Here is an 11,605-nt window from a genome sequence, read left to right on the forward strand (position 1 = left end):
TCTGCATACTCTATCATTATTCTTCTTTTTCAGCAGACGTAACAACTATCCTAAATTTGCAGTTATTATGACTACAAGTATTTTTAAATGTTTCTCACACATAGAAATATGTACTATTATTCCATGGGTCTAAAGTTAATGTAAATACTAGCATGCCTTATGGGTCTCCTGGAATTCTTTTGTTTCCACTAGATATTCTATTTTTTGAGATTGAGGCATATTATAACTCTAGTTCTAGTTCATTTATTTTAACTACGATACAGTATTCCACTGTGTGGTCATACAACAATTTACTTAACCATTCTCAGGATGATGAACATTTAGGTTGTTTCCAATTATTTTCCTGTGATACAGGATGCTTCACTGAGTAGTCATTTACATGACTCCTTATTCATTGAAAGGAGAGTTTCTTACATATACATAGAGATAAATGGAATTGTTGGATTGTAAGATAAGGGCATCTTTCGTTTTAATAGATGTTGCTAGACTGCCTTCTAATGTAATTGTACCAATTTATTTTCCACTCAGTAGTATGTAAGAGTTCCCGTATCTTCCTTATCTTTGCAATTTTGCTGACTACATCACAGGCATGGAACTGTCAGCATACCCTGGAGTCGATTCTTCCTGTAAAGGGGCTGTTTGTGTCGGTGACGCTCAGAGTTGGATCTCGTTATGAGGCAGCCTGGCTCAGGCTTACGGGAGATATGAGTTGTCTCAGAGAGAACTGGGGAAGAGTAAAGAAAGAATGATACATTGGCTGGAGATTGCACGGACATTTTAATCTTTGTTTCGTCCCCACTATCTAGCACAACCTGAATCTCAGTAAGCAAGACTCAGTAGGTGTTCAATTGAGTGGAAATAATCATTAGGTCTGATCTCTTTCCGGTTTGTACTTCTCTAAGCTTCAATTTCCCCATCTGTAAATTATGGATGATAATAATTTAAGGAATCATTCATTCCAATGATAAAAGAAGATATAAATGTGAAAACATTTATAAACGCTAAAAAGCAATGTAAATTTAAGTTAAAAAAGATTTGAAAGCTGTTTCGGTGTCATGACTTCTTAGTATGAATAGATAACATTTTAGCAGTTTAAAACCACTGCCAAATTTCTCATTGGCATCCTTCTTGGAATTCTAATAAGTTCTGGGGTCCCACATGCCTCAGACTCTGCTCAGTATCACATATAAAAATATGCAGTAATTTTTAAAAAAGGTATTCCAACTTTATTTATAGCTCTCAAAGAACATCAAAGAACACGTTTATGGTTACAGTGTCACACTTGGGTTCCATTATATTCTCTCTATATATAAACCCCCAAACTCTTTCTCTAGGACCTAGTTGATTGGGCTTTTGGTTACCTGAGGGTTGACTTAACTCCTTCCTAGCTAAATTATTCCTCTTCTCATCTCATTTCTCCACTCGGTCTACAGTCCCTTTACCTTAAGTTCCACATCACAAATATATCAAGCTAGGACAGGCTAGAAAACACTGCCTGAGAGAAGAATAGATATTCGTATCTCAATAAATCATCCCACAGTGTAAGGTCTTGTTATGGAAGCCAGTAACATTATTTTTACTTGAACATCTTAAACACAAGGTTTGTAAACACATTCTGTTTCTTTTAAGTGGTCCTTTCTAGAAAGAAAGAAAGAAAGAAAGAAAGAAAGAGAGAGAGAGAGAGAGAGAAAGAGAGAAAGAGAGAAAGAAAGAAAGAAAGAAAAAGAAAGTTTGCTCACCATCGCTCTACACTTTCAAACTTTCACCTATAGATCTCATGATTAATTCTACCATCTTTATTTATAGGACTCACATTTACACATCACATCTAATTCCCTCTTGCACTTCTAAATCTGTCACTGTCCTTGTAATGTCTCCTCCTTAATGCCCTTTCATCTCCTCAAACTCAACCTACTAAAAGCGAGCTCATTCATTCCAAATTTAGCTTCCCCTCAGGACTTCCATATTTCCATTGTTGGTATCTTAAGAAACATGTTTATTGCCCAGCTGTAGTATTATCAGAAGAGGAAGAAAATGGGGCCAGAGAGACTAATTAAGAGATTTGCACCATGTAGCAGAAACATTGCATTCAGATTTGCAGACAGGGTGTTTTGAGTTTATTGGAATGACCGAAGAGGTGGGTAAGAGGTAAACCCTAAATACCAGTACCAGCAACTTAGAGTGTTATACTTTTCAGCCTTAAAAGTTCATATCAACATTTTCAGATATTGGTGCCCAGTTATCAGTTTTGAGGTTGAGATAGAGAAAGACTGCCTAATGGGGTGCCACATTTATGCTCGTAAAAGGCTATTCACAAGTTTCACAGAGGAGCTTAGCTATTTGTAAGTAAAATACAAAGCGGCAGGGAAATTGTCATGAGTTTCCTTCCTTTTGTTATTCCATCAATACATGTTTAAACCATTCTGATGGTATCAGATGCTTAGCTAGGAAAGTTCATAATTGAGTCCTGATTTAAACATACATACATATTTTATTTTTTATTTTAGAGAGAAAGAGGGAGAGAGTAGGGGAGGGGGCAGAAGGAAAGAGAGAGAGAACCTCAAGCAGACTCTATGCTCAGTGCAGAGCCCAATACAGGGCTTGAATGCATGAACCATGAGATCATCATGACCTGAGCCAACGTTAAGAGTCAGATGCTTAACCAAGTGAGCCACCTAAAAGTGTCTTTAAGGAACCAACATGATCAAATTCCAGGCAGGAAGTTTGGCTCTAATACTGAGAAGAAACATGCTTTGCTCCATCCAGATGGGCTTTGCTATGAGCTCAGACCCAGCGAATGGATTCATGTCTTAGGCAGAGACCTGGGTTCTCTTCACATCACCTTGAACTGTGAGCAGGGGGTAGGAATAATGGAAAGCTCCTTTGTTTAATTTATTTAACTCTATTTAAATTACTTAACTGCGCTTTTACCTCTATTTGCTTGGTGTGTTTTGATCAAGAAAACCTCCATATGAGGTTTAAACCAAAGAGATGAACTTTCTAGATCTAGAAGCAGATTGCTATACTATAAGTTTTGTTGGGAGTGGGGGTTAGAGTCCTCCTAAGGGAGTAAGGGTTACTAGAATAAAGCTGCTTCTCTTTTTTTTTAAGTTTACTTATTTATTTTTAGAAAGAGAGAGAGCATAGCGGAGGGGCAGAGAAAGAAGGAGAGAGAGAATCCTAAGCAGGCTCCTCACTGAAGCACAGAACCCTATCCGAGGCTTGAACTCACGACTATGAGATCATGACGTGAGTCAAAACCAAGAATCAAGAGTCAGATGCTTAAACAACTGGGCCAGGTGTTCCTAGAATAAAGCTTGTTTTTAAAAAGGCCAGCAGGATAACACTTTGGGCAGTAATCTACTCTGGAAAAAGTGTATATAAACACATTTGTTCTGGACCAACTCGATCTGGCCCCATAGTGGCCTCACTCGATATTTGGGAACTAAAGTACAGGGCAATGAGAGTATCTAAGGGGAACTATAGGCTAGATATTATGTAAAACGGAGCCAGGAAACACTATGCTCCAATGTATCATGGGATAAAAGTTGAATATAATCAGGAGTTTCATCAATAACATTATTTTAGCATCTCTTAGTCTCTTACCCAGCCTGTTTCCCATTTGTACTTTCTTGCAGTTCCTTGATACTTCGTTGTCTATTTTTCACACAGCCTGTACCCCTGAAGGATTAGTTGAGTTAAAAAGGTATTAAGTACAGTGCTGGCCAAAGAGACCCCCTCGAACTCCTGGCTTCTCAAGCAGATAGGAAGTTCTTGTCTGTCCAAACAAGGTTCTAAGATCTTGTCTAACTTGTTTGCCTTTGCAACACTTCACCTGGTAGCAATATTGGCTAGAGGTGTTCTGTGCCTTGTTTTGTTGTTTGTGTTGTTTTGTATGCTTGGTGATGAGAAAATGATATCTGGAAGATAGGAATGATATCTGGAAATTTACAGTAGGATGCATAAGACCAAGTTTCTTGTCGCTGGCATTTTATGGCAATGAGGCTTCAGGAATGCCTCTGAAGATCTTATTTGGAGGGGAGCAAAATATGAATTTTAAAATCAGGACCCAGTGGCCAGATTGGACTTGAGAATTCTAGCATCTGAATAGCATCTGTTGGTGTTGAGCAGTACAGTGGCCCTGAGTTTGCTGTAGCTATTAAAAAAAAGGCGGAGTCAAAGTTTAGGCTATAACATAGTGTTCAGATAATTATAGTTATAATCTTCCTATAGTCAACATTGACCAGACTGCATTTGGAATACTGAACTCACCTCCTAGTGCCAGAGTTTAAAAATATATTAATAGGGGCGCCTGGGGTGGCTTAGTCAGTTGTATCTGACTCTTGGTTTTAGCTCAGGTCATGATCCCAGGGTTGTGGGATCGGGCTCAGTGTGGGGCTCTGTACTGAGCATGGAGCCTGCTTGGGATTCTCTCTCTCCCTTTCTCTCTGCCTTCCCCCAGCTGGTGCCTGGGTGCTCGCTCTCTCTCTCTCTCAAAATAAATAAACATTAAAAAAATTTTACTTAAAAATAAATTAATTTTTAAAATATATTAACAAATTAAATGAATATAATAATGAAGGAGTCTGGATGAGATATAATGGACGAGATGTATGAAGACTATGATGTAGGACCAAACCGAAGAGGATCTGGGAGAATATGACTAAGAAGAGACACAATAGCAGAACAGGGACTATGAACTTCAGTAGTTAGACTGACATTGACCTCTATAATGACAGATCTGATGACACTTTTCTGCCTCCCTCTTTGTCAGTCTCTTTCTGGCATTTAACACAGCTTGGTTACTCTCTTAAAATTCCCTCCTTTGTTTCATTTGTATCAGTTGTACTAGTTCAGCAGATGGCAAAATTGAATTAGAAGTTAAGATGCACCTGTGAAGGATAAAGAGTGAAGGGGGCAGGAGTAGGAGGGAAGACTCTCAGTCTGCAATGCACGGCTTAATACCTGGGAAAGAGGAGAAAGGAGGAAGAAGGACGGGGTAGAGCCTCAGTCTGCAGGGATGCACTCAGACTGGCTCCTGGGGTGCCCCTGAACAAAGGTTGCCCTTAGAGGAAATTGCATGGGCAGGAATGGCCAGCTGTGCTCAGTCATTTTGTTGGGAGCATCTGAGGAGACTGAGACCTCTGCATGAGTGCCATGATGGATCCCAAAGTCGTGGTGGCTGGAAGCTGTCAGTGATTCACACTCCTTCCAGTAGGTGCTTCCTTGAAGGAACTCCTATGTGGACACACCTATGGCTACCACACCATTCCATTTCCACATAACGGATCCCACCTTTCTAGCCTCCTTCACTAGATTCTCTGCCTTTGCTCACAATCTAAATGTTGGGGTTTTCTAGGAACCTGCTTTCTGCCTATGCCACCTGTTTTCCCTAAGAGAATTCATCTCAACACACAATTTCCAATACATCACCGAATGTTGATGCCGAGTCCATATGTTCATTCAGACCATTATTTTCTCCCACCTGGTCTGCTGCAACGGTCTCTTAACGATTCTCCCAGCTCATCTCCAGTCTGGCCACCTGCCTCCAAATCATTCTCCACCTGCAGCTGGTGACATATTTCTAAGGAGCAAATGAGACCATGCTACTCTTGTGCTGAAAACCCACCTTTTGTTCTCAAGAAGAAATGTGAAGTATTCAACACAATTTACGTGCTCCTTAATGGACTGGTCCCTGCTTACCCTTGTAGCTTCATTTATTCTCCTTAAACGGAACTGCTTTAGTTTCTTTGAACATATTCTCTGTACCCTTGGTATGGAGTATAGCTTCTTGCCTGGCTAAGTCTCTACTTGTCTTTTTTTTTTTTTAAACATTTTAATTTATTTTTGAGAGACACAGAGTGTGAGTGGGGGAGGGTCAGAGAGAGAGGGAGACCCAGAATCAGAAGCAGGTTCCAGGCTCTGAGCTGTCAGCACAGAGCCCGATACGAGGCTCGAACCCACAAACTGTGAGATCATGACCTGAGCCAAAGTCGGCTGCTTAACCGACTGAGCCACCCAGGTGCCCCTCTACTTGTCTTTTTAAGTCTCAGCCTAGAGGTTCCTTCCTCTGTGAGGACTTCCATAACCTGCAAAGACTAGATCCAGTGCCCTCCGATGTGATCCCAGGAACTGCGATCAAGGGCAGGTGGAATCTTGGTTGTGGATTTACAGAGGGCAGTGAAATGCCACGTGGGTGCTAAGTATTGGAAATAAGAGAGACAATATTTTACATATCAGAACTTCTCTCAGGAAATACATGATATGGTGATAGAAAGGAATACTACAATAAGTAGTTCAATGTGGGTGACAGTTCTCCCAGGGACATGATAGGCACACATTCTCAATCCAGTCTCCCCCATCCTCCACTCCAGCCCAACCCTAGACATCCTGAAATATGTGTGGCTATTTTTGTTGTTGATGTCAGTGTGGCTGGGAGCAATATTAAAATAGAGGACGGTCCCACACAAGGAAGAATTGTCCTACCCAAGATGCTAATAAAACCTGCATTGAGAAACACAGTACTGGGACATATGCAAATCTGGGAGCAGAGCTGAATTGCTCAGAACATCAGAGTGAGAGTTGAAAGCTGACACCTGAGGAGTTCCATCTCCACCTACTCCCCACGCAGAGCTCTACCTCCTGTAAATAAATGTGGAGTATGCAATTTAAAAATATATTTGTTTTTGAGAGAGAGAGAAAGCATGCACACCAGAGAGAGCAGGGGAAGGGCAGGGAGAGAGGGAGACAGAGAATCCCAAGCAGGTTCTGTGCGGACAGCAGAGAGCCTGATGTGGGGCTCAACTCACGAACTACAAGATCATGACCTGAGCCAAAGTCAGAGGCTTAACTGACTGAGCCACCCAGGTGCCCCTGTTGGAAGAAAATCTAAAAACGTATATTGGCTTGAAGAAGAGCTCAATTATTAGCCTAAGGAGTATCTAATATCTCCTTCTGGCTTTGCTGCCCTGCCCCAGGACTTATCTCATTGTAAAGAAATTATCTGAGAATTTGTAGCCCCAAGTTGAATCCAGGGACCACGCCCTATGTCACAGTCAGAACCTAATACAGTGTTTGGCATGTAATAGATAATATTCCTAAACTATGACTCTCAAAATTTAAAAATGAGCCCTGACATCTTTTCAACACTATTTTTTTAATGTTTATATATTTTGAGAGAGAGAGAGAAAGGGAGAGCAGAGGAGCTGCAGAGAGAGGGGGAGAGAGAAAATCCCAAGCAGGCTCCCCGCCATCATTGTAGAGCCCAATGCAGGGGCTCTACCCCACAAACTGTGGGATCATGACCTGAGCTGAAATCAAGAGTCAGAAGCTTAACCAACTGAGCCACCTAAGTGCCCCTCAACTCTATTTTTTGTTACTAATTTTACATTTCCAGTTGAGCATCTCAATCTTAACAGATATGAGACAGAGTCATTTACTTTGATCCAACGTAAAAACCCTCTTCCAAAAACCCCTCATACCTCTTGTTATGGCAAATGCTATCACCCTCTTGGGACCTTCTCAGTTGTTTAAGCCTATTTGTCACCCATTGTCTTCCTGCTTCCTTACCCCACCAAACCTTCAATTCCACTTTCCAAAGATCTTTATGTTTTTTCTCTTCTGTCTTCAGCATCCCCGGCCTTAATCCAGGTTCTCTGGTACATGTTATTGCATTTGTTTCCTAAATAAGATCTCCATTCTTATCCCCATGAAATGTCACCCTTTAAAGCATTCTGAAATGGGGTGGGGGGATGGGAGGTTGGGTTAAATAGGTGATGGGTCTAAGGAGCACACTTGTGGTAATGAGCGTCAAGTAATGTATGGAATTGTTGAATCACTATATTGTACACTTGAAACTAATATAACATTGTAAAAAAATTGTTACACTTATACAAAGAAAGTAAAGAAGAATCTAAAATATACTCAAAATAATAGCAATTAATACTTTGTGGGCTTACTGTGGTAAGGCACAGCTGACTTTAACATGTATTTTTAGTTTTGACTCCATAACAGCCCATTTTGAAATAACTTCCCAAGGACATTCAGTGAGGGGACAGAGACAAGATAGGAATCCAGGTAGCCTGGCTCAGAGCTCTGCTAGGCTAGGCTGTGTGACATCCTGGAAATCTCTGTCATTGTTTCACATATGTCTTAGTCTGACTCTCCTCCTCTGATGGATGGCCTGGTTGTCGTCTTTTCTGAGCTAAGGCCTGCTTGGTGTTCCTCTTCCAGAGCTGTTGGCGTACTGAGATGTGAGTGGTGATTATGAAGTCAGTAAGCCAAAGTGGATCTGACGGGTAGTTCAGACAGGAGTCTTCAGGGTAAAACTGAGAGCTGGTACAGAGACCAAAGAATCCATAAGCCACAGACCCATGAAGGATGGGCTAAGTGAAGGGTGGACTGGATATACTGTCCATCTTAGCCTCTACCTTCTCCCCACTGTGTGATGATCACGTGGGTGGGTGCTTTAAGGGCCTTAGGGCTAAGTAGCCAGCCAGGAGTGCATGAGCTTCCCTTTATTTCTCTGGCTAACTCTAACACTATCTTCAAGATATACCTTTAGCAACCTTCCTATATCTTTGTCTGCATTCCTGCCCCTCCTTTGTGCTTCTCAGTCATGTGAGACTGTAAACTCTGAGGGTAGGCACCGTGCCTTTTCTTCTCTGTGCTCTGTACCACTAGAATTTAATAATCATTGACTCTAAATGCATAACAGGGAGGCAGATTTGGGCTCAGCATAACAGAAAAATATTTTTAAAGAATTTTTTAAATGTTTTATTTATTTTTGACACAGAGAGAGGGAGAGAGAGAGAGAGAGAGAGAGAGAGAGAGAGAGAGAGACAGTGTGAGCAGGGGAGGGTCAGAGAGAGAGGGAGACACAGAATCTGAAGACAGGCTCCAGGCTCTGACCTAGCTGTCACAGAGCCTGATGGGGGGCTTGAACCCATGAACCGCGAGATCATGACCTGAGCCAAAGCTGGACGCTCAACCAACTGAGCTACTAAGGTGCCCTAGAAAAACATTTTTTTAATTAATTTTTGAGAGACAGAGAGAGTGGGTGTGGGGGAGGGCCAGAGAGGGAGACAGGATCTGAAGTGGGCTCTGCAATGACAGTGCGGAGCTCGAACTTATGAACTGTGAGATCATGACCCAAGCCGAAGCTGGATGCTTAATTGACTGAGCCACCCAAGCACCCCAAGAGAAAATTTAAAAACTATACTGTAAAGCAGAGTACAGATGGGTGGCTGAGAATCTGGCCTTCATGTCTTATCCCTGTTCAAATTTCAGCTATTACCTTGAACCAGCTTAATCTGTCTGTTCCTCCACAAATGACGATAACAACACCTATGTCATCAAGTTGTTGTTGAGAATTAAATGAGATAATAACATGGAAAATACTTGGCTCAGTTCCTGCCACCTCGTAGGCACTAGGTAATGTTAGATATTACTATCATTTTTATTATTGTTATTTTGATCATTCACTAGCACTATTTCATAACAAGGCAGGTTGCTTTTGGAAGCACTGATTCCTTTTACTAAAGGTATTCAAGTAGCAGTACAGACAGGGTAGAGCCTATAGAAGCAGTTCTTAAATTGAAAAGATTAGATGACTTCTAAGGAGGCTTCTAATCACAGAAGAGGGAAGCTCTTTCTCAGATTCAAAGAAAGTGTGATCATTAGTGTTACTTCTAGCAAAGTTGAGGAGCATTGGAATAGGGAAAACAGAGACATCAGATTTGGCATCTGCATGTATATATATTACAAAGAACAAAATATTTCATTCATTGTGGGCAGTTAATTGCAGAAGCCCTTTTATTTATGCTGTAACCCATATGGCAAATCAGGCCCTTACATGAAAATCAATCCATTTTCAAAAGGATTAGCTAGCTTGGCCCTGCCAAAATGGAACAAATGAAACCTTAAAGACAGTTTCAGTCCTACTGAAATGTCTTTTCCCTTTGAAAGAAGTCTGTTAGTGATGCCAATGCTAAGTTATCTGCACAGATGATAATCCTAGTGAACAAAACAGTGAAGCCATTACAGGTTCTCATGCTGAGAATTTGGCTTTCCCCCCCATTAAAAAGGCAGAGAAAGAAAGTAGAGCTGATTCCTATTTGGGATAGTTTATTAGGTCTGCTTCTCTGAATCCTGGACTAATTATTCTCATGTTTGGATTAAAGAGGCCAAACAATTCTCCAAATGTGGACAAGTTGAAGAAAGCCTGGAGTCTGGGTCTCTAGCAAGTTCCTTAAACAGGCAAAAGCAGGAATGGTATAACACTTATAATCAGGAGTTTAATTCTCAAGATAATAGAGCCTTATGGTAAGGTCTAGCTAGAAGAATCCAATGATAAGCGCTCATATGGGAGTAATTTAAGTGATACGCACAGGTCACTGATGTTTTAATTAAAAATTAGACAACTGGAAGACTATTTGTATAGGCGAAGGATGGTCATTTTCCAACATCTTCTACTCAGTAGTTACTCAGAGTAAACAACTTCCTTGAGAACTTAATATGCAATCTTACTGTAGGCAAAAGAATTGAAAAGATAACTGTAATTGGCCTATTATTTGATTACACTTACTTTATCCTTAAGAGGTATGATAAGACCTAGTGTCTCAGGAGTCACCAGGCATTAGGGAACACTAGTGGTCAGAAGGTGTGGTGCCTATGGATATTAGGAAAGCACTTCTGAAGCAAAGTAGTATTGTCAAAGTTGCCTTCGCCTACTTGGTTAAAGCTTTTGGAAATGCCTAGTGGACGGTTTATTGAGAACAGAAAATTAATTCTCCATGTCCACGTGCTTTCTTGAACAGATATTAACAGTTGGAACTGGTGTTCACAAAGATTGGATGCAATGCTCACAATCTGGGTCTCACTCAGGGTGGGGCTTTGGGTAGGTTCACTAAAGAAGTTCCGCATCAATCATGTGTTTACATTTCAGGTGCAGGATGGATCTTGTTCACACTCCACCCTCTGGCCACCTCTCCTTTGCAAGGTTGCTCACAGCTTGCACTGTCCCCGCCCGGGTCTTTGATAATCCAGGCGTCTCTGGTGAAGAAGGTCAACCACTGCTTTAATACTGGGCTCTACCAGCTTCCCACGCCCTCCACTCCGGCTGCTGAGCAGCGGCTCAGCGTGTTTTTCCCCCAGAGCTTCCCACGCCCTACCCACTCCCCAACCTCCGGGCTGCCCTCCAGGCCTGCCCTTTTGTCGCTTATCAAATCTAGCAAGGCTCACTTTTCTCAGGTGCTTTCCTCGGGGCCACCCTTTCCCCGCAATCTCTGAAGGTCTCTGGTTCTCGGCTGTATCTTCTGTGTGCAGGTGCTTCTAAAAATAAACCGGGGGCACTGGCTGTCTTGAAAATTAAAACTACACTACCTGCTTAGGTTTGGGACGTGATACAGCCACACCAAACTTTGCTCTTCAGGGACTCAGACGCGAACAGGAGCTACTTTCTCCCCGTCCCACCCTCCGCGGACCTCGAGGCCGTCACACCTTCCCATCTAAACTTGGCCGCGGTTGGGCGCGGGCCGGAGGCGAGAGAACCCTGCGCGGGACCACGGTCCGGTGCAGCCGGGCCGCCCGCCCACGCCGGGCAGGC

General features: G+C 42.0%; 1 long non-coding RNA gene across 2 annotated transcripts; it reads right to left on the minus strand.

Annotated features, from left to right (window-relative positions):
• Positions 1-9,790: 9,790 nt before the first annotated feature.
• Positions 9,791-11,599, minus strand: LOC115290128. 2 transcript variants are annotated; one of them, XR_003907976.1, is made up of 4 exons: positions 11,500-11,599; positions 11,242-11,331; positions 10,939-11,052; positions 9,791-10,526 (listed from the first exon to the last, which is right to left on the minus strand). It is a non-coding gene; the product is annotated as an uncharacterized LOC115290128 (long non-coding RNA). The 2 variants fall into 2 exon arrangements; XR_003907975.1 differs by lacking the exon at positions 11,500-11,599 and having other exon boundaries at positions 11,242-11,491.
• Positions 11,600-11,605: the final 6 nt, after the last annotated feature.

This window comes from Suricata suricatta, chromosome 4, assembly GCF_006229205.1.
Source record: "Suricata suricatta isolate VVHF042 chromosome 4, meerkat_22Aug2017_6uvM2_HiC, whole genome shotgun sequence".
In the NCBI taxonomy this organism is placed as follows: domain Eukaryota; kingdom Metazoa; phylum Chordata; class Mammalia; order Carnivora; family Herpestidae; genus Suricata; species Suricata suricatta.